This window comes from Gymnogyps californianus, chromosome 13, assembly GCF_018139145.2.
Source record: "Gymnogyps californianus isolate 813 chromosome 13, ASM1813914v2, whole genome shotgun sequence".
Lineage (NCBI taxonomy): Eukaryota > Metazoa > Chordata > Aves > Accipitriformes > Cathartidae > Gymnogyps > Gymnogyps californianus.
In genome coordinates, this window is record NC_059483.1 from 23,354,884 (window position 1) to 23,375,376 (window position 20,493).

At 46.6% G+C, this 20,493-nt stretch overlaps 1 protein-coding gene across 4 annotated transcripts in view; it reads left to right on the top strand.

Annotated features, from left to right (window-relative positions):
* Nucleotides 1–2,727: 2,727 nt before the first annotated feature.
* The window catches only part of FBLN2 (fibulin 2), a 117,988-nt gene continuing 100,222 nt past the window's right edge, over nt 2,728–20,493 (top strand). The window contains exon 1 of one of the 4 annotated variants that reach the window (XM_050904515.1): nt 2,728–2,796. The gene's annotated coding sequence lies outside the window, so the exon portion shown is untranslated. Of the gene's footprint in view, nt 2,797–10,995; nt 11,100–11,605; nt 11,635–18,221; nt 18,277–20,493 lie in introns of those variants that run through there. The other 3 variants (XM_050904514.1, XM_050904517.1, XM_050904516.1) reach the window with 3 other exon arrangements.

The following is a 20,493-nucleotide window of genomic DNA, read 5'->3' on the forward strand; positions in this document are numbered from 1 at the left end:
CTATGGGCAAACAACAGTTTTGTTTGGAAAACAAACTTTAAACTATTATTATATCAAGATGCTTTTTATTAAATGCTGTGTTGATTCTCTCTCCTTCTTCAGCAGTGCTGTGCATAAGCCAAAGCATCGGTCTATTATTTGAAGATAAAGGTCTACACAAAATAAAAAAGACAATATCAGCTCAAGTCTCCATGCATTTTTAAGATCTCAGTACTAAGGGCTAAGGATGAATTTACATCTCAAGCAGACTTTTGGTAACTGCTGAAGAACTTGAATCTATTCACAGCTCTCTCCCACTCCTCAAACCCACACATACTTTCCGCAAAGTGCTTTGCGCACAGATATGTCTCATTAAAAAAAAAAAATCATGTCTTAAATAACAGCAAGCTTAAATTTAGCCCTTCTGAACCTCATGCGGAGACTGTTAAAGTTCTGCTGGAAAACTTCTACATGTGAGGCAATGCCTGGGTGCAGGGATGGAAACGTGACTTTCTCTGCCACAGGGTTTGGCTCCGGAGGATCTCTGAGTGGTTCCCAAGCACTGATGAAATATCACAGCTCCCCTGTAAGACAAATAAGGGATTAACCACACCTTGCATGCATCACCTTGGGGTGAAATTCAACAGCAGTGTGACTAAAGGCAAGCCAGAGCTGCCCATGACTGGTGGTGCAGGCTAGTGGGGTACTGGCCATTGGGTTGGCTTCATCTGAAATCGTGAGGAGCTGCAGCTACTCTCATCACAAGTGTCATGAGGTTTTCTACTTACAGCAATAATTTCCAACTATCTTGTTTTGTGCTACTTTATGTAGATAACGCTTAAGAGGGAAATCGTCATTATCTTTTCCTATTTCTAGGTGACTGGTGCTTCCTGTTTGTTACAGAAGCTGTTAGGATTGCAGTCTTGGGGACAATTAATTTAATTTATTGCTGATTAAAATAGAGATGGTCAGAAACAAAAAACTAAAACACCTTCCTCCTCCTCATCTCTCCTGGGTGTCACAGGGCTGTTTCTCATACTTTTTTCCTCATGGCCGTGTGGCATTTTAACCTTTCTTAACCACCTCTCCCCAGAGGTGCCACCAGCCTCCCTGCGGGGCTGAGGTGGGGCTGCTGCAGAGGCGGCCGGAACCGGCTGGAACCGGCCGTGTCCGGCACGGGGCAGCCCCTGCCTCTCCTCACAGAGGCCCCTGCAGCGCCCCCAGCCTTGCCACGGACACCCAGTACAAGGAGAAACAAGGAAAAGGGGTTTTTTGTGTGGAAACCATAAGAAGCGAAAGCCACTGCGCTGCTCCAAAGGTGTTTCAAAAGCAGAGAGCAACGGTGAGTGCCAGGAGGCGGGAAGGACTGCTGCGGCTCCCCTGGCCCCTCGCCCCGCAGCAGGGGTATGCTCTCCCCACTTCTGTTGCTGTTATTTTATACTGCAGGAGTTGTAAGTGCAACTCATTCATCTTGGGAGACTGTCCCCCTGCTCGTCCCTTTTCCCCCGGTCTGAAATTCTCTCCCGTGGTCAGAGGCTCACCGGCTTCTGGCAGACACTCCTCCTCAGGTGGCTGTAAGCTGTACTCCTGCATTTTCCCTTCGTTAATTAGTTCCCCGCTCTCTTACCCTGAACTAAGGCACGTCTCTGTGGGCACCCCTGCTTCCGCAGGTTTGCCACTTGTGCAAGTGGGACAGCAACAAGGAATCCAGTTCCCGTTTGGCCACATGCAGAGGTGCTGGAGAAGGAGAGGCACTCCTGCAAGAGGAGCCCTGTGTCTCCAAGGGCTCACCTGCCTACCGTGCGAATGGGGCCTTTGGCAGCCACGCAGAGTCACCTCTCCTCCTCCTGACGCCTGGCTCGTGTTAAAATCGGGGGGAAAATGAGATCCCCCTTCCTTCTTCGGTGGCAGGGGTTTGCACAGGCTCCAGGGGTGAACTCCAGTTTTTCCCTCTCCCCCTCCCCTGTGCAAGGGCAAAGCATGGGCCAGCGGTAACTATTTCAGAAAGGCCTGGAGGTGAGCAGGTAGCACAGGTAAGTGGGGCCTTTCTGGTGAGCAGCTACCACAGTGCTTTGGTAATCCCAAGTTTCAGTTTACAGATCTCATTTTAACAACAACAACAACAAAACCCCAAACCAACCAACCAACCAAAAAAATTTCCTCTGTGACCCTTTTTCTTCCCTGCAAAGGTGCATGGCTTACACTGGAGACCACCAGAGTGGCATCTGTGGGCAGCTGGGGATCTGCCCACCGCTGCCTGAAAACTTCTTCAGAGCAACACTTCCCCAGAAACTGTAACGTGTTGAGAAAACAGACCAGGCTGCTGCAGGTCAGACCCTCACTGCAGAGGGGTTTTTTTCTATTTATTTATTTTTTCTTTCTGATGGTTATAAAACTAACAGGCCACATTTTTCATTCTCTCCGGCATTGTTAAGGAGAAACAGGGATATCCCTAAACAGTTTACATCTGTGTTCTGAATCTTGCAGAAAACACCCAGCCAAATTTCAGGAGAGAAACTGGAGACAGCTGTGAAAGGGGCGTTGCTGCTGTCTGTTTTATAGGGTCATCTATTCCCTTCAGTAGTAACAGGAGAACCATGTCCAAGGCAATCATGAGTTGGCCTTTGAGTAAGAATTAACCAGGGCCACATAGTATTACAGCCTTGTTACTTTCCTACACAGCAGCATCCATAAATTCAGCAAAGAAGTATGTGCTGTATGTGGATGCCTATTGCACGGATCCAGCTCCAAAGCTGCAGTTTCAGCTATGGTGGAAAAAAAGCAAAGGAAACATCTCACTTGGATTTTCCAGAGCAGGTAACATTGGGACTACTTTTTAACTTTGAACTGAGATGATTTTGTGTGAACTAGGTATATTTGTGCAGGATGACATCTCCAAATAGTCCCTGTGGGGCTCATGAGATGGTTTTGCTAAGAACTTGGCTAGCTGTGTGTCTGCGCTGCCCAACAACAGGGATGTTTTGCCTCACTAGATGATAACTTTCACGTGTTGTTAGAGATCCATCACGGTGGAAGTCAGTACTAACCAGCTCACATGGCCTTCAGCTTTCCAAGATTTAATCATCAGGTCTCTAGGCTGATTCAAGTTTTTATTAGTTCCACACCTTATCCAATTTGGGAAGCCTCTAAGATGAGGCCTTGTTCCTGGCTGGAGGAGAGATTTGGTCTGCCAGCACTTGGTGACAGTCACTCATTTCCCCACAGCAGTCAAAACACAATTTTACTTGTTTCTGTGGATCATTTGCATTTTAAAACAAGCAAGGAAATCAGCAATGACAGTTGCATACTAAATAACAGTAGGTTAGTTTCTAACCTAGCTGGTTTATCTTAACATAAGACTAGTTTTCTGTGGAAAAGGTGCTGAAAGTCTGAGGCTGATGCTTTTACTACAGAATAGCTTTGGGAGAAAAAAAATTGAAAGTTAGTATTCTGGTGGTGGCCACCACTGCCTGGTGGGATCAAGAGACAGATTTAGTGGTAAAACCAGCAGCCTGTGCCACGTCCATCCCCGCATTGGTGTGTTACTGAAGGGCAGAGCCAGGCAGTGTAGCACAGCTCTGCCAGGCTCCTGGCTGGCTCCACACCCAGACTAGGGCATCTTGGATGCTTTAATGATAATGGCTTTAATAGCTACTGAAAGTTATTATGGCAAGGAATTGCCCATCATGCTCCTTCGGGCTAGCAGGCAGCATCACACAGCAACTTGCGTACGGGGTAACTTTGTGTCGTCTGGGGAAACAGCCATTTGGGTGGTTTATTTGTATAGTAGGTGTTTATTACGAATGCAGGATGTTACTAGGGCTTGGACTCTGCGTTCTTGGCCTCAATGCATACATTTTTATTTGAGCCATCCACAAGAGGAAAACAATGATCTGTGTCAAGTAATTATAAGGGTTTACACACTTCTTTGTCAAAGGGGACCATGCTGTACCTCCCAAACGCATAGGTTATTGCCAATGACTTGCACTCATTGGCAGCAGGTCTCTGCCGGCGCAGGCTGAGCCAGAAACCTCTCATCAGCAGTGGCGGTCTCTGCCTTAGTCTCGTGTGTCATCATGGCTGGGGTTACACCAGGCTCCTCACAAAAATTCAGGTGCTGGTTAGAACAGACTCCTGTGTGCGAGTCGTATGTGAGGACTGAGCAACGCCCAGTATCTGGAGCAGATGAGACAAAGCGACAGCCTCGGTTAACAAGGTGATGTAAAGTGCTGCTGAGATTTGAGACCCTGCTGGAGAGTAGAGAACTGTGGAAGGCTTAAACAGTGTTTCCCTCTGCATTTGTGAGCACTAGAGATGAGATAAAGGTAGTCTTATCTATGATTCTAGCAGTTTTGAAGGGCCGTATGTTTCTGGCAATTTTCTGGTAACTCAGGGAGTGGGCAAAGGCAGTGGGCAACTCCAGACAGCAAAGCAGAAACTTCGGAAATGGTACTTCCCATGCAGTGAAACGCAAAAATATCAGATGGAAATCATACCTAGCTTCAGGGATGAAGACACAGCCTTCCCATTTTGGGTTGGTAATGGAGTATGTTATGGGGATGATGAGCTTGCGATTGGAATCTAGATGGGAATATTCAGGCCCAGAATGAAGCCTTTACAAAATTAATTTATAGTTTGGAAAGGAAGGAAGGGGATCCCGCATAGGCTGGTACATGTGAAAAGCACACAGAACTAATGTTGTGGACGTGGGAGTGAACCCCAGATTTTACAAGAGCAGAAATATGAGCGCACAAGAACATGCTTGCAGGGCTGTCTGTGTTGTGGTGAACACACATACGCCATTTTTGGGGAGTTCTGTGGCGCGGCAGCGTGCACATGGGCAAAGACACTGACTCCAGCAGCAGCAACTCCTTCCGATAGCTACAGGATACACAGCAAGAGATGGACACATGCTCATCTTGGAAGCAAATGCAAGAACTATTAATTTTAAAGTGGCCACGCAAATATGAGCCACCACACTGCTGTGGTGTGGCACAGCACACATATTTCCACAAAGGGAAAAGCTCCTGGCAGTAGAAGTTGAGCAGGTAAAATTCAGCAGTTGGGAGGTATGTAAACTACATATCTAAGTAAAGGAATGACAGAAGATACAATTTACTTCAGGTTAAAAGCCTGGCAAGTCCTCACTTGCCCTGAAAGGGCAAGGGATTAAAAAAAAAGCCTACACAAACTTAAGGGAGAGCTTAAAGTTATCCCTGCCACCCTTCCTGGGGCTGGCTGCATGCCCCTGCAGCCTCTCCAATTTCATCCCTTCTCCTTCCCTGGCAGGTGGCTGCTGCCCTTCCTCCTCGCTGTGCGGCTGTCGGGGGCTGCTGCTCAGGGCACAGAGCTGCGGCAGTCCCGCTGCCCTGGGAGCACCCTGCGCCCCTGCCCCGTGCTCAGATCCTAACTGGACCTGGAGAAGCAATGGTCCAGTGTTACCAGACAGGAGCCCTTTGCTGCCTTCTGTTTCCTTTGCTGTCAGTCCCTCTCCTGGTTTTACTGCCTGCCAGTTGCTCAGTCGGTGTCCTTTGGGAGATGCCCTAATCCTTAATTCCTCCTTTGCTCTGAATAGCTCTGGGCGATGCCATCTATTTGCCCTGTCAGTAAGTCCTCTCCAGACAAATTACTGTCTTGTGACATAAATTTGTTCCATGCACCAATAGGGGACAAAACTGCAAGAGGACTCCAGGCTTTGAAAACTGGAGTGGCTTTTTACAAGAGCAATGTAGAGCGTGCACAGCTTCACAGGGCATTTCAGCCCTGCTCGCAGTCCGGCTGCCAGACTTCCCCTTGCTTACTCGCTTCTTGCAACCTGTAGCCGTCCTGGCTTTCACACTGGCTGCTCTCCTGCATCCTACCTGCTGCTATATCCAGAAAGGCTGGGTGCAGTGCTGACAGATCTCTGCACCCACAGAGAACCCTGCTGACGTTAGCAGAGCTGTATGTGGGTGCAAAAACCCACATAAAAAGAGCCCACACAGAAAGACCCCATGGGCTCTGGGTCCTAGTTGGCAACCTTAAATATTTGTAATGTTCTGCTGAAATGACATTTCAATACTGTTATCCTTTCTAAATTAAGAGCATGTTTCAGAATCGCAATGCAAAGCGTTACTCGGAGGGTAGCTTCACATGATACAGCATGTTGGCGGTCATTCTTATCTTGGATATTTGTTTTGTTTACAACCTGCATGCAATTTGCTGCAGCGAATCTGAAGTAGATTTTAACAGTCTGCATTAGTCAGCTCATCCACCATGAAAAGAGCTAGAGCGTCAACTGTTTTTTGAAAACTTTCAAGGTCAATACTGAACACTTCCAAAACAGAAAACAATAAAAAGAAACTCGTTGTTTCAATTGCATCCTCAACTTCCTCACTCTCAAAATGTTCAGGTACAGAAGATCCTGTTAGACGAACTGGGATGGCCAGGAGGAAATGGGAGATGCCAACAGAGGTGACTGGGGAAAAATGCAACTCCGCCTGCTCACTGCACATCTGTATGGATGTCAGATTTGAGCCACTACTGCATAATCAGAAATCAGCCCAAACTAAAATGCGTCTGACAAGCTCAGCTGGGGTTTCTTGGGAACTTTACGTGTGACGAAAATGAAGGTAACAAGCCCTGGAAGAGGGCATGTTGTACCTCTTTCTATGGCTATGGAGTAAAGGAAGAGCTTGCTTTGGCAGAGGATTTGTCTCAGTAGCCTTTGCAGTCCGAAAGCTCATCAATGAGGTGACATTTTCTGGTATCTCAGAGTGCTGATTTCTGAGAGCCATGCTTTCCATTGTGTACTTATTGATGGTGGAAAAGTTTGAGAACAAGGAATAGTTTCAAGTCAGGTTCCAAGATAAAGGTCATTTTCCTGCCATTTGTCTTGAAGAGCCCTTTGATCTTAGATATGGGTACATTTCTCAGACACTTGCAGTAAAATGTCAGAATCTGAAAGAATACCGTATCAAATGCTGCTTGTAAGTGCTCTTGGTTTGTCAGCATGTTAAACTAACAGCAAGTCACTGTCGGGCACACTTGCTCCTTGCTCGAAGAATTATGCTTTACTCTGCTTCACATGTACAACTTTATTTCTTCCAAGGGCACTGAATGGGTATAGCAGAGTACTGAATTTGACCAAATACCTGCAGAAAAACTGGCTGATGATAAAGAAAGGGCGATGCCGTTTTCCTCCTAAACTGTCCAAGTAGGTAATTCTCACGCTGCATTCATCCAGCACCACAGGAATCTTCTCTTTAGCTTGCCACTGTTAAGAGTTCAACCATGCAGGTCACGGCAAATCTTCACAAGTCCTGGTGATCAGAAATCTCCAGAACAGTATGAGCTTTTCTCCACTGGCTTCAGAGTAGACATACATTGTAATTGATTTGTTTGGATTGGGTTAGTCTATAAATTGTGCAATTTTTCTCTCGTTTGAAATGTGTTAGAATATGGACTCTCTGGTATTTCAAAGCAGCAACATCTGCTAAAAGCTTTTCCTATGTGAGCTGTACATTTCTTATGTTTCTCAACTGCACACTGCAATAAAAGGCATGCTGTTGAATGGCCTGACTTTGGCCAAGTAGGCATTGTTTTCTGTTGCGTTGTGACATCTTCCCAAATTCTGAAAAACTGTGGTTGGATGAGGACATGTGAGGAAATATTTCAGTCTGAGTCTGCCCGCACTTGACAATTGTTCAGCTCTGCTCCGTGGTTATTCAACCAGAGTAGCACTGCTTTGAAGTGGGAATGCTATAGCCATGTGGAAGAGAGAGTCACAGAAGAGATGTGGCAAAAGAGTTCCTACAATTTACAGTGGCAGAAAAAAAGGGGTAGAGGACACTGGTGGCGTGGTTCCCACTGGTCTGCAATTGGGAAATTTTTGCTTAGGAAACACTAAAGACTTTTTTTTTTTTTGTGTTAGCTCTGGAGTTCTAAAATGTCACATCTTGTCTCCCCTGATTTGGTTCCTCTTCTTTGGGGTTTTTATTTGGAAAAGCTTCAGTTGCTTTTAAGTGGGTCAAGTTCTCTAGGATTAACTATACCATGTACAGAGGCTTCTCTATGTGTTCTGGTTTTCCACCTGTCTCTTGGAAGGAGGCAGCGCTACCCCTCTCCCCTTTGGTGCCCAATGCAGAGCTCAGTTTCAGGAGTGTTGGAGATGCAAAAAATGGCTGAATGAAAGTCCAAAAGAACATTTTTCCTCCTTAAGTGAGACTTCCAAAGAGTTAGTTTTGCTTTCCAAAGCTAGTCCCTGAGTGGGTATGTGCTAATCCCACCAATGATGATGGCTGCTCTGTATCTCTGTGTGGATTCACGTGACCTGCCTTATCCTTTCAATCCCCAAACAATGTTTTTTGTCAGTTTTCTTTCATTCAGAAATGATGGATACTTCCATTTAGCCTCACTTCATGAAATCCTGATGTATTAGTTCTTCAGTGTCACTTGAAGTCAAAGCAAAATATTTTAAGTGATCTTATGATGTTAAAAAAAATTACTCTGTTTCTGAGCTATATTTTTACTCAGGCAAATTGAGTGAAAGTGCTGCCTGAGGACAGGCCACCAGCGTAGGACTCCAACTTTTGATTTCGGTTTAGGACTTCCTGAGTTTATCCCGGTGAGTGGTGTCGTGGTGAGGTGCAGCAGAGCTGAGCTGGCAGGTTCTTAACAGCCATTTTGCTGTGGTGTGCTGAGGAGTTTTCATCCTCTATAGTAAGGTCCTTTGGAGCTATGTTGCATCTGTTATTGCTGTTTTACACCGATATGCAGAGGGATGAATTGGATTATCCTGGTGGTATGTCAGGAGATCGCTGGCAGAGCAGGGTAGCGTCTGCTCCCTGCATCACAGTTATCCACCCTGACAGTGCCATTGCTCTCCTTCAGCTCAATCCTCAGCTGCTGGATGCAAGACTGAGACCCTGTGCACGACTTCCCCACATCTCTCCCCTCCTAAAGGTGCACCAACAAACCCTGAGTCTGTGGTCATGTTTCCTCCTGAAGTCCCCCCCATTGCTATACATTCAGCTCTGGGCATAGCAAGGGCATTGGAAGTGCTATTGTACAAGTGGTGAGAAGGATTTTTAACTTCTGTCTTTAATGGGTCTGGTGGTCGGGATGTCCTGCTGCCTCTGCCTGTGTTGGTTGTGTTGGTGGAGCAAAAATGGTGATAACAGCTGATGGGTGTTTCAGGGAGAGGAAACCTCATGTTGAAGATCTAACATAGTCAGGGGTGCAGCTTGCACCCCCGTCTTAGATATGAGGAAGGATTTGTGTGCCTGAAAGCTTCTGAAGTATTTTCCATGTGCATCAATTCATCTGATGTGAGATTTTACCCCTACTACAGACTTTGCCTTGCTGAGGCCACCATGGCTTTAACAGCAAAAACTGCTGGAGTGATTTTGGGAGTCTCCTGTAATTCCTGTTTTAGTTTTATCACAGTCCTGGGGTTGACTCCATTGGTCTCTGCTGGTCTTCCTCAAACATGCATGACTCAGACCCCGCGGTGTGGAGCTGGCAGACGTGGGCTCGCTCCCAGCTCAGCCACAAAGCCAGTGCAAAGCCCAGATGAAGCATTACCGCTGGCTCTGCTGCTTCCCATCTGCTCATGGTGCAGCTGGGTGACAGCAAGTGGCACTCATGGGCTGTCACCAGATGATTTAAGGAGATTGTAAACGCTACCTTCAGAGCAGCAGTGCTCACGTTGCATCTTTGCAGAAGGTAGAGAGAAATCAGAGTCCTCTGCTCTTTCTATGCTTTCTTTTTTCCTTCGGATGAAATTCAAGACTATGTAGGATCATTTTTGGAGGGTTGATTTTTTTTCCTCACAAAGTAAATAGCATTTTTCTTTCTGGCTGAAGTTACACAACAATTTTGTATAGTTGGTCTAGCCCTGAGGGTGTCCAGCAGCAATCGGCAGCAAACCCCCTCCCCACACACACTGCAACATCACACAATAAGACAGTCCCACTTTCCCAAGCTTTGGCTGTGTCAGAGACAGGATACCACAGTATTCAGAAATGGAAATTCTTACACTGCTACTTTTCCCTAATTGTACGCACATTTTGTCTGTGTGGATTTCAAACTTGCCTGTGAATGGGAGCTGCTGAGAGCCAGAGGCAGCCCAAAAGTTTCTTCGGTAATGTTGCATTTTTACTGTCACAGACTGGGCTGACCTGCATTTGCTATGAGGAGGAGAAGAGAGTGCAGGAGGAGGAGGGCATGATGAAGAACCTCTCCCCCAGGGTGGCAGTGATGGGAGAAGGTGACCAAGCACTGCAGGGAGCCATCACCTCTGACTGCAGCAGTAGATGCTGCTCCATCCCTTGGTTGCTGGGAAAGGCAAAGGTGGCAGCCAGACCACGGATGCTCTGCTACATCCATCAGCCGGTTGCTCCAGGCAGCTGTCTGCATTGCCTGTGCTGGGGGCAGGCTGGCGGTGCAGAGCCATTTTGCTGAGGGCTGAACCGGCAGCCTTGGTGGGGCACTGAGTGCCATGCTTCTGTGGCCCTTCCCATGCAGGCTTGGGCAGAGCTGTCTTCTGCCGAGAGCTTTGGTGGGCATCAAACAGGATGAGCAGTGAGGCCTGGATGTGCGGGGGGTGTTTGGTCTGTCCCTTCCTCCCATAACTAAAAGCCCGAGAAGATGGAGGAGCTCTGCAGTGTGAAAACAGCGCCACTGAGTCTCCCTGTGCTGCCTGCCCCAGGGGCTTGTTGCAGAGGTTCAGGACTGGCCCTACAGCCAGGCTAAGGGCTTGTGCTGAAGAGGCAGAAATGCAAGGGGGGAGCTGAGCCCAGTGCCCCGAAGGGAGGTCCCAGAGCTCCCCACCCAGGGCAAGACAGGCTCCCTCTGACCGAGCCAGGGTGCCGGAGCCAGCCCCCTGTGCTTGCAAGCACGTCCCTCCTGCCTGGCGGGGAGAAGGCACCCTGGGTTATTCTTAAGACCCTCTGAGGGATGTTTTCTCGATGACATAGTGCTGCAGTGATTTTGTTCTTTCCAGGGACTTGTCTCTAATTTATACCAGGATGGGCTTCTATAAACAGTCTCTATTGTCATATAAATATGACAACTGGACTCTCTCGATGTAAAGATTAGGATCAAAATCACCAAATGCTTCTGTGGCGGCTTATGGCAAGGTAAGTTTGGGGCCGCTTAGATCTCAGTAAGCAGCAGTGGGACGAAAAGAAAATTAAAAGCACTTCCTAGCACAATTTCGAAGCCACCTCCGATTGAGCGGGCTTAACCTGGGCGAACCCAGGAGGTGAGGCACCTCTGCCCCACGGCGGGCGCGGGGCTCGGCTTTCACCCCCCACTTTTTTTTTTTTTTTTGATTGCAAACCCCAGGAAATGGGATGCAGACTTGTCTCCTCCACGTGAGCGTTATAAACCAGCCGATCTCATTGTTTCAGTATGCCCAGCCCCGCTCCGCGGGCTCCCCGGGGCGGCGGGCACTCGCCTCCCGCCCGGCCCGCGCTGACGCCGGGCTGCCGCTGGCCGCGGTGCGGAGCGCGGGGCGGCGGCGGCGGCGGCAGCAGCCCCCGGTGTCAGGTTAGACAAACACCCCGCGCCGTCGGTCAGCCCCGCCGCAGCTTTCCGGCCCCTCCCTCTGGCTCCCGGGGTCCCCTTGCCCCTTCCCCCGCGGAGCGGAGCAGCGCGGCGCGGAGCGGGGCGGTAAGTGCAGCGGTGGCGGAGCGGCGGGGGAGCGCGGGCGCGGAGCCCCGGGCGCGGATCAGCCCCCGGCGGCCCGCTCCGCGGAGGTGCAGCGCTGAGCCGCCCCCGCGGAGCCCAGCGGTGGGTCCCGGGACGCCCGCCGGTCCCGGTCCCGGGCGGAGCAGAGTCGGCTGCAGCCCCTCGGTGCAGGGGACGCGATCCAAAGCCCTTTCCTGGCTAGTGGGACAAATATGCAAAGATTTCCTTACGCTGTTTCTCTTCTCTTTCTCCTTTTCTTTTTTATTTTTTTTGTTGTTCTGAAAGTGGCAAATTGTCAAAGAAAAAAAGTTGGTGTAGATGTTTCAGCGCTGTTGCTTTACTGAAAACAACTCCCTGGGTGGAGGCGAGAGCAGCCTGCGGTTCGGTGGGAGTGTTTGCAAATCAAATGTCATTTGGAGGTGGGGGGAAATCTGGCAAAATTGTTCCATAAACGCGTTCTCCAAGTTGTGCAGGCTTGCTCGCCTCATGTGAGCTTAACGAAAACCAACGGGAAGTTTGAAAGGAAGAGGAGAAAATACATGGGATAACTAAGCAAAGTGCTTTCTGCCTGCTTCTGCTGGTGTGCTTGGATTCCTGGAGCGAGCAGCGCTGGGTGCGAACACTCGCCGGCTGCCTCCCTGGCAGAGTAGAACAGGGGGCTGTGTCGGGGAGATCTGGGGGACCAGGCTTGCAGCATCGGTGGAGAAATCCAGCCCCCGGCAGCAGAATCGCTCACGGTGTGTTCAGGGCTTGAGCGAGAGCCAGCCTGTTCTCTGCCCCCATGCCTCCCCTCACCTTATCTCTTCCTCTTGTCACTCAAAGGCTTGTGCTGGAGCCTGTCGGTCCGCCCAGAGCTGAGCCACCCGCGGGGAGCGAGGCCAGAGGCGGTGGGGTTGGGCGCATGGTCTGTACCACCTGCAGGAAGGTCCTTTGAGTTTACTGGCAGCGCATGGGCATTGAGTTTTTTCTCTAAGCCTTCGGTACTGAAGGAAAAGATGCTATTATTGCTGAGTTATATTAGTACTGAGTTTTGTTTGTTTGCACCCGTAGGTGATGAGTAGAGCGGTGGTGCTTGAGAGTGTATCTGTTCCTATGGTTTTCTCACAGACCATCAGCACCTGAATTCTCTCCTTTCCTGCTCCTCCTCACGGGTCATGTTTGGTTTAGGCATCCTTGTCCTTTTGGTTGCAGAGGGAGGCTATGGGCACACACCATAAACATGGCTTTACTTATAACTTGGTTAGACTGTCACTTAACAACAAAACCTACAGCTTATGGTGTATGGTTAATGGGTGTAAAATTATCTGAGAAAGATACAGCTTTCTAGACATAAAACACCCTTATTAGTGGAATGGATGAAACTATTTTTAATATGAAAGATTTAATGGCAGAATGGGGCCTATAGAGGCCAAAAAAGGGTCTTTTAACTGCTTCTTTTCCCAAATGGAGTCAGCTAGACCTTCAAAATCACTTTGAAGACAGTTACACCAGCATTAATAGGGCTGGTGTTAGCGTAAAAATATCATCCAAAAATCACACCCTTAATTGGCATTACTGTGTTGGCAAACCTTTTCCAGTGCTGCCTCATTCTTCAACAGCCATGTTATTTTAATTGTATCCATGTATTCTGTCTCATGGGGAAGGCTCTGAGCAGGATTTATTGAATTCATTGTGGTGGCTGGAGCTTTACCTTCTCCAGTAAAGACAAGAAACCAATGGTAAAGCAGCTGAGGCCTTCAGTCCTGGTAGCTCCTCAGGAATTCCACTTTTGTGGGACTGCTGGTCTGAGCATACTGCAGTAAGCTGCTTTGCAAGCTATACTGGGATAAATAATAGGTAAACGCTAGCCTTGCAGTGTATTTAAATACTAGGAAAAATGTTTTTCTTTTAATTTAAATCAGCTTCTGTGATAGGAGAGATCTCTCACTCTTTTCCTTCTATCCATCCATCCATCCACTTCAACACCTTCTCAGTTGCATTAGGTGACAATGTGGCATTATATACTTCTAAATTTATCTGATCTACTTGAAGATCAGATCTACTTCTACTGGAAGAAGCCATCTTTATGCAATTTTGTGCACTGAGTGGTAGGTAGCCTTTCAGGGGCGATGATGGGCAGCAAGTCCTATGGTGCTTGGTGGCATTAAAAGTGACATTCCAGTGCCATTGGCACCTTCTGTCCTGCTCAGGCATGCAGCATGGGAGAGCAATGACAACCCACGTACCTGAGGGCTGGTTGGGTGAGCATAGCTGAGGATCAGTTGGTGCACTGGAAAAGGCCCGTGAGCACACAGGATCCTGCACCAGAGTGCTTATGATGTAGCTTTACTCCCGCATATGTGCGAGATGAAGCCCACCAGACGTCTCAGGCTGGCTTTCGGCTCTGGTGGTAGATTGCTGTAGAGCAGCAGCAGCGCAGTGAGGTAACGGCATCTTTTCAACTGCGCTCTCTCTGGTTGGTATTGAGCCCTGTTACTACACTTTTTGGAAATATTTTGTTTTGCTGGACAGTTCCTCAACAACAGGAGGGACAGTGCTGGGGCATTTCCATGCTGCCAGAACCGCTCCAGCCCTGTGGATGTCCGTTCCTCTGGATTTGCAGGTGCAGAGAGTTACACCCCATCTCCAGGCTGTGACCTGCTTTCACTTCATGTTAAAAATTATGCTTTTTGTGCCTTTTTTGTGTGTGTTGGAACCTCTAAGGGCTCCTATGGCTCTCATTGCTGTAGTGTCTGGTATCTGCTCTCAGTTCTCAAAGCCTGCATGGAGACCGTTGGGTATGGAGGGTACCTTGGCTGTCCTTCCTTGTCATCCTTGTGCCCTTAGATTTTGCATCCCGTGTAAACCAAACCAAGCCTACTGCCAACCATGCCTTTCACAGCTGCCTTCTTTCCTTTATTGCAGGAGACGACAAATGTTTACAATGTTGGTCTTCTCTTTCAAGCTGTTCTTTGGAAATTTTTCCATGCCTGGGAGTTTCTTCCCCTAGTTTGTGGGTAAGAGGTGGGATTTAACTGCTTCTGGCAAAACCAGAAGTGTCCCTTAAATTATCCAGAGATTTTTGTGGTTGCTGAAAGACTTACAGTGGGCACATGCTTTCCTACAGCTGCCTTCTGGCTTTTCAGCATCATACCCTGAAGAAACCAGACTGCTGCTAGCTGGCCCACCAGTGCCGGGGACTGCTTGCCTCTTCCATGAGCCTTCGACCTTGGGGCAACCGTGATCTCAGGTGGCCTCACACTGCCCAGGGAGAGGGCTGTGCCTGCCGGGAGCTCCCCTTCCTCCTCTGTCCCAGGGCTGAACTGTACTGAGGCGTTTCTTTTCTAAGTTGTATGCGGATCCCTAGTGGCAGAAAGAACCTTGACTCTTAATTATTCTGCCTCTTATCTCCTCTTAGATGTACCAACAGCCCGTGTGTTTAGAATAAGGCTCTGATATAGTGATATGGTCTCATACATTCACTTTTGTTTAGCTTTTCCCCTTATTCTCTTGCATTAGAAATTTGGATTTCCTTCCAGCTCATTGGCATAATATTAACCTTTCTTTTTGCTGGAAGTGACATGTTGCCTTTAATAACAGGAGCCTGGATTTAATATCCCAACAGATCCTTTTCCGATTCCATATTCATATGGATCAGGAGCTGAAAGCAAGAGACTTCTGAAAGGGGCTTTCCAAAAAGTGGTTGGTTTTCTCCTGCTTACATTATTGTGGTCTTTTTGTAAGAAATCAAACTGTTGAAACAAACATATATCCCACTTAGATATGAAGAAATCGCAGCTCACTTGTGGCCTGGATCCACTCCTTCTGCTGAACACGATTAGAGCAAGACCAGACCCTTTGAGTTACCTTTTCATTCTTGTGTGTTACAAACCTAGTATATTTTCATGAAAACTAAGCTGTGTTAATTACATCTCCTAGTCTGCTTTAAGAAAGACATACATTCCTGTCTGTCTTGTTTGCTAATGAATTCTGTGGATTGAATCCAAAATCAGGGAGACATTTAAGCACTGTCACTGATGCACGCATGCAACTCGCCCTAACTTCATTGTCCAGATGTGACCTCCAGGCTTCCCGCGTAGGGGCGGCTGTGGAAGTAAATGTTTGACTGGGAGATGTCACTGACATTTATTGCTGGGTGCACTAGAGCCTGTGGCTTTCATCAGTGTGGTCTCATTTTTATGAATGAAGGCAGGCAATGAGTGCCGAGCTGTCCAAACCAGTGCCAGGAATCCGGTATTGTAGAGACGTGGGTGGAGATGGGAGCGTGAGAAGTGCTTCTGCGCCGGCGGTCCCACCATGGCACAGCTGCACGTCCAGCCCCAGGCGCAACGGATGGCCGCGCCGCTTCTGCGGTCTGGAGGTGGTCTGGGCTTAGGGGACCCTGGAGAGAAAAAGTCATGAAGAACTACGTCATACACTCCTTTTTGTAAAGGAGTAAAGGTTTAAAAAGTGTCCCTTCTCACCTCACAGACTCTTTCCTGCCTATTTTGGTAGTTTTGGGGTTTTTGGGGGGGGGGGGGGTGGAAGGGTGATCCTTAGCATGAAACTTCTTTTAGTTCAGTTCTGGTTTTTACTCTTGACTCAGTGAACACACCTTAGAGACAAGGAGCTCATTTTTTCCCGTATCCACAAAACCTTTTAGTAGCGGCTAACCCCTTACACCTGTACATGTATAGTCAAAGAAGGATCTTAATGTGGTTTTGTCTAGACTTGTCATGGAGGGAGAGAGAGAAAGCAGTTACTGGGGCATGGATACATGACTTTTTGGAAGTAGAAAATATAACCAGCAAAGATTATATCCCCAACAGAGCTGGAAGAAGGGGTCTTATGGGTGTTCTTAATCCACCTCACTGCAAAGTCAGCCAGGTTAGCTCAAACCACCTTTGTTTTTGACTTAAATTAGCTGAGTCTGCACTAGCACAGTGAATGTTCTCTCTGTCCCTCCTGCCAGACATGCGGTGGGGGACTACCAGCCAGCTGCTGGTTCTCGGCCAACTCCTGCTATAGCCACGTCCAGGAGAGACCGTCTGTGTGTCCCCCAGGCTTTACTTAAATTGAGAGCTGAGCCATTTGTCCAGGATCAACTTAACCACGTTTGTCAGACAGAATCAGCTTAAGATGTGCCCCTTACACTCACGTTTCTGCTGTCCTAAATCATTTCAGCTTGGCACCTATCCCCCAGCTCTTAGCTCAGGTCCCATTAACAGTTCTTTCTGGGAAATTTCACAGGTCACTGGTGCTCTGCGGCAGCCATCAGGAGTGGGACCAGCTGAACTCCTTAAGGGTGTCTGTGTGGTTCAGATTGAACAGCTATTTTACCCATGGAAGGACAGACCTTTTCTTTTACTTGATGATTTGTGAACCGTTTAGGATGATACTGGATATGCGTGCATGGACAGAGATTTAGAGGACGCCTGTGAGATTTGAATTCCCATTTAAATCAAAAGGCAATTTGTTGTCTGTGTTTCTGTGACAATCCCATTCAAAGTGTTTTATAGAAACAACTTCTAGGACTTTTGCTTTTCTGTACTGAGCACCGGGCTTTGGAGGCCAGGTTACTTATAAAAAAAGAAGATGGAAGGCGGAAAAGTACTGTTTTGCTGGTGTCATGAATCTTTAGATATGAGAGAGACAGAATACGTTTAAAACTCTGAAGTGTTGTGTAGCCTGAAACTTTTTCACAGGAGAATGCTACTTTAAATATATGGCTGAAATGGGAAAAAAATCACTTCTACAAATGATGATTTTTTTTTTTAAGAATTAAAAACAACCATTTAGAAATGATTAATTATTGTAACATGTGAACACTGTAAAGTTTCATCTATTCACAGTAGTATTACAAATGATTTAAAGTTGTTTGCTCAAAGTTTGCTTTTACCATGTCATTAAATGTCATGGATTTGTTCCAGCTGTCCTCCACAAATGTGTCACTTATGATGGATTTTGCATGGGAACAGGCTGCCAGATTTTAGTTTTGATACCAAAGCCCAATTTTGTTTTATTTTTCATATCGTTTTGCTTTGCAGAATGTATTATTGGCTTTTAATGGAGTTGGCAGAGAAGATGCTAGCAACTCTGCTGGGCAGAGTTATTGGACCTGGCTTGCACCTTCTGAAACCCCCTGAGGCTGGAGTCAAGGGCGGGCGTCCGTGCAGATATCCGACCCCTCTGACCACTACCAGATTTCTTCCTCTGGTATCGGCTGTGCCTGGTCACTGCCTCCCATTGCTGTCACTGCTTCCTGGCAGGCTGCAGCAGTCTTCCTATCTGCTAGCCGCATAGTTCGTGTGAGCACTTCCTAATTTGCTTTAGGCAAAATCAAGTGGATTATCTCAAGCCACTAATTAGACTATTGAAGATAATCCTGCTGGCTTTTGGGTTTGTCTCTTTCCTTCCTGAAGTGAATTAGGGAGGACTGTGAGAGGCTGCTCGACCAGCTACATCTGAAGGGAGCTGGGCCGTTGCTGGGTGTAAGGACAGGCAGCTGAAGGTCTCCTCACCAGCACAGCTGCAGCCCAGAGGGGGGACAGTCACCACGGACTCACTAACAGCCTAATGAAGTCATTATGGAAGGAGAACATCTTTCTTACTGAGCTGCTGAGGCTTGCCCAGTGGCTCTACCAGGTCTGTTGAGGCTTATTTTTCACTTATTCAATTTTCATAACCAGAACACTTATATTTGGTAGCATGTCATGTTTTCCTATTCTAAACTAATCAGCCTCATGCATGGAGCTCTGTCATATAATCAATATAACATACCATCTGATGATCTTGAAAGACTGGGTATAATTAATGTATAAAACTTGGATGGCCATTTGGAAAGGATATAATCTGATACTGTACAGAGTAGATTGATTTGGGGAATTACCCCTCAGTTCTGAATTGGTAAATAGTGTAAATGGATCCGCTCAGTAAGAGGAACTGCAGTATGCTCTGAAACATTAGTTTGCCTTTAGAGCAAAACCAAAAACGCAATCTGCTTTTCTGACGTGCTGTTTGGTTCCTGACGTGGCTGCTTGCATATCCAGAAGGATATGTCTTGTGGAAAGTGTTTGTAATAATTTGTGGGCTTTTCTAAAATGCAGACATTAATAGCAAGAGCACATGATAAGCAATCTCTCTTCATTTTTATTAAGATTTTTGCATTCTTCTCAAAGTGTTGACATAGTACACTATAGCCTGGGGTGTTGCAAGTGTCTGAATATTTAGGATGTGTAAAAGAACAAGAACATGTAATAATGTCTCTTCAGTCTGGGCAAACAGGTTAACTTGAGTGCATCACTTTTATTCCTACATTTAAATAGAATGAACTAAGATGCTAGTAATCAAAAAGGAAACTCACTGGTATATACTTACATTTACTAAAATCTCTCCTTCTGTGAAGAGTGAAAAAATAAATTAGCACTTTATGATGTTTATCATGAAGATGAAGCATACCTCTAGACTAGATAGTTGCATGTATTTAATTCTAATTCTTGGTTACATTTCTATAGTTTGTGGTTGCTTGTCTCTGAGGCTAGAAATAGCATTTTTTTGCATGCTTGTGCAGCGCTGGGCACTGTGGTACTCTAACATGCAACTAAGGTTCCACGTGCTGCCACGATTGTGATATGTCTTTGCACTGGAAAAAAACCACTAAAATAGGCAGTGAAGTGTGTCAGGCAAGCATGCGTGTGTTTTAAATAAAATAGTCTCCACTGGGTTTAAAATGAACTGTTTACATTTCTTTTTAAGCCTGCTTTTCTAAAACTCATTTAAAGAGACTAAATAACATCTGCCATCAGTAACATCCTTATGTTTTGGGCCCTAGCCCTGAGAGCGCAAAGCATGTGACGTTCGTATCGGTCACTAGGATGGGGTGCAGAGCTAGGTGTTCGCAGGCAAGCACCTGGGCAGGGGCAGAGCCCAGGATTTGTGTAATAATGCTAGTAACAACTTCTAGTTGTTTTTCAATGGCATTTTTTCCTGATGTGTAAATTAAGTAGGTCTCGTTTCCTCATTAAAAGAAAGGCCAAGTTAAAGAAGAAAAGTGCTTTCTGCAAATCACATCCTGTTTTCATCCTCATTCAATTAGCACAGATTTTAAGTTGCAGAGTGAGTGTCGTCCTTCTGACCTACCTCCCCTCCCCTCCTTATTGACACTGATGTTAGAACTATGGGAAAACTTAGACTGTTGGCAAAATGGGTGGAAAATCAAATGTTTAATGTTTTGCTTGAACATTTTGTGGTTTCTCCTGAAATTCTTTGTCTGAAACAAAGGATGTTCTTTGTTCTTTTTTGGGGGGTTTGCTTTTTATTTGAAAAAATATGCAATGTCATTGTGGAATGCAGAAGTTTCTACAGAAGTGGCATAAGCTCTCTACAAAATCTTTTTTTTTTTTTTTAAACCTGGGGAAAAAAAAAGGACAGTTACAAACTACAAAAAATTGTCTGTTTTGATGGTGAAAAATGGTTTGTTGGCAGATTCTAACAAATACATTCAGAATCAAAATGTTAGTGATTTGGAAAAATCTTGAAGTAGAGTAATTTCACATGACCCCCTCTTGGAAGCTTCTAAGTTTTGCATTCTTTGCTCCAGCACAATTCCCACTGAAGAAATACTTCAAAAAACCAAGATTATGGATTCTTTTAAAAATGTCATTCCTTGCTTTTTGGGTACGGCACTAAGTATCTTAATCTTATCCTGGTATGTATGATCAAAATTAAGCATCCATGGATTTGTTTGAAGTCTGGAAAAGAGATGAACTGAACCACAAGATAGACAGTCGCTGCCCTACTGAACTTGCAGGCTGTGGATGCCCAGGTTCTTCCAGCTGGATGTTGGGCTGCTATAGCAGCGTG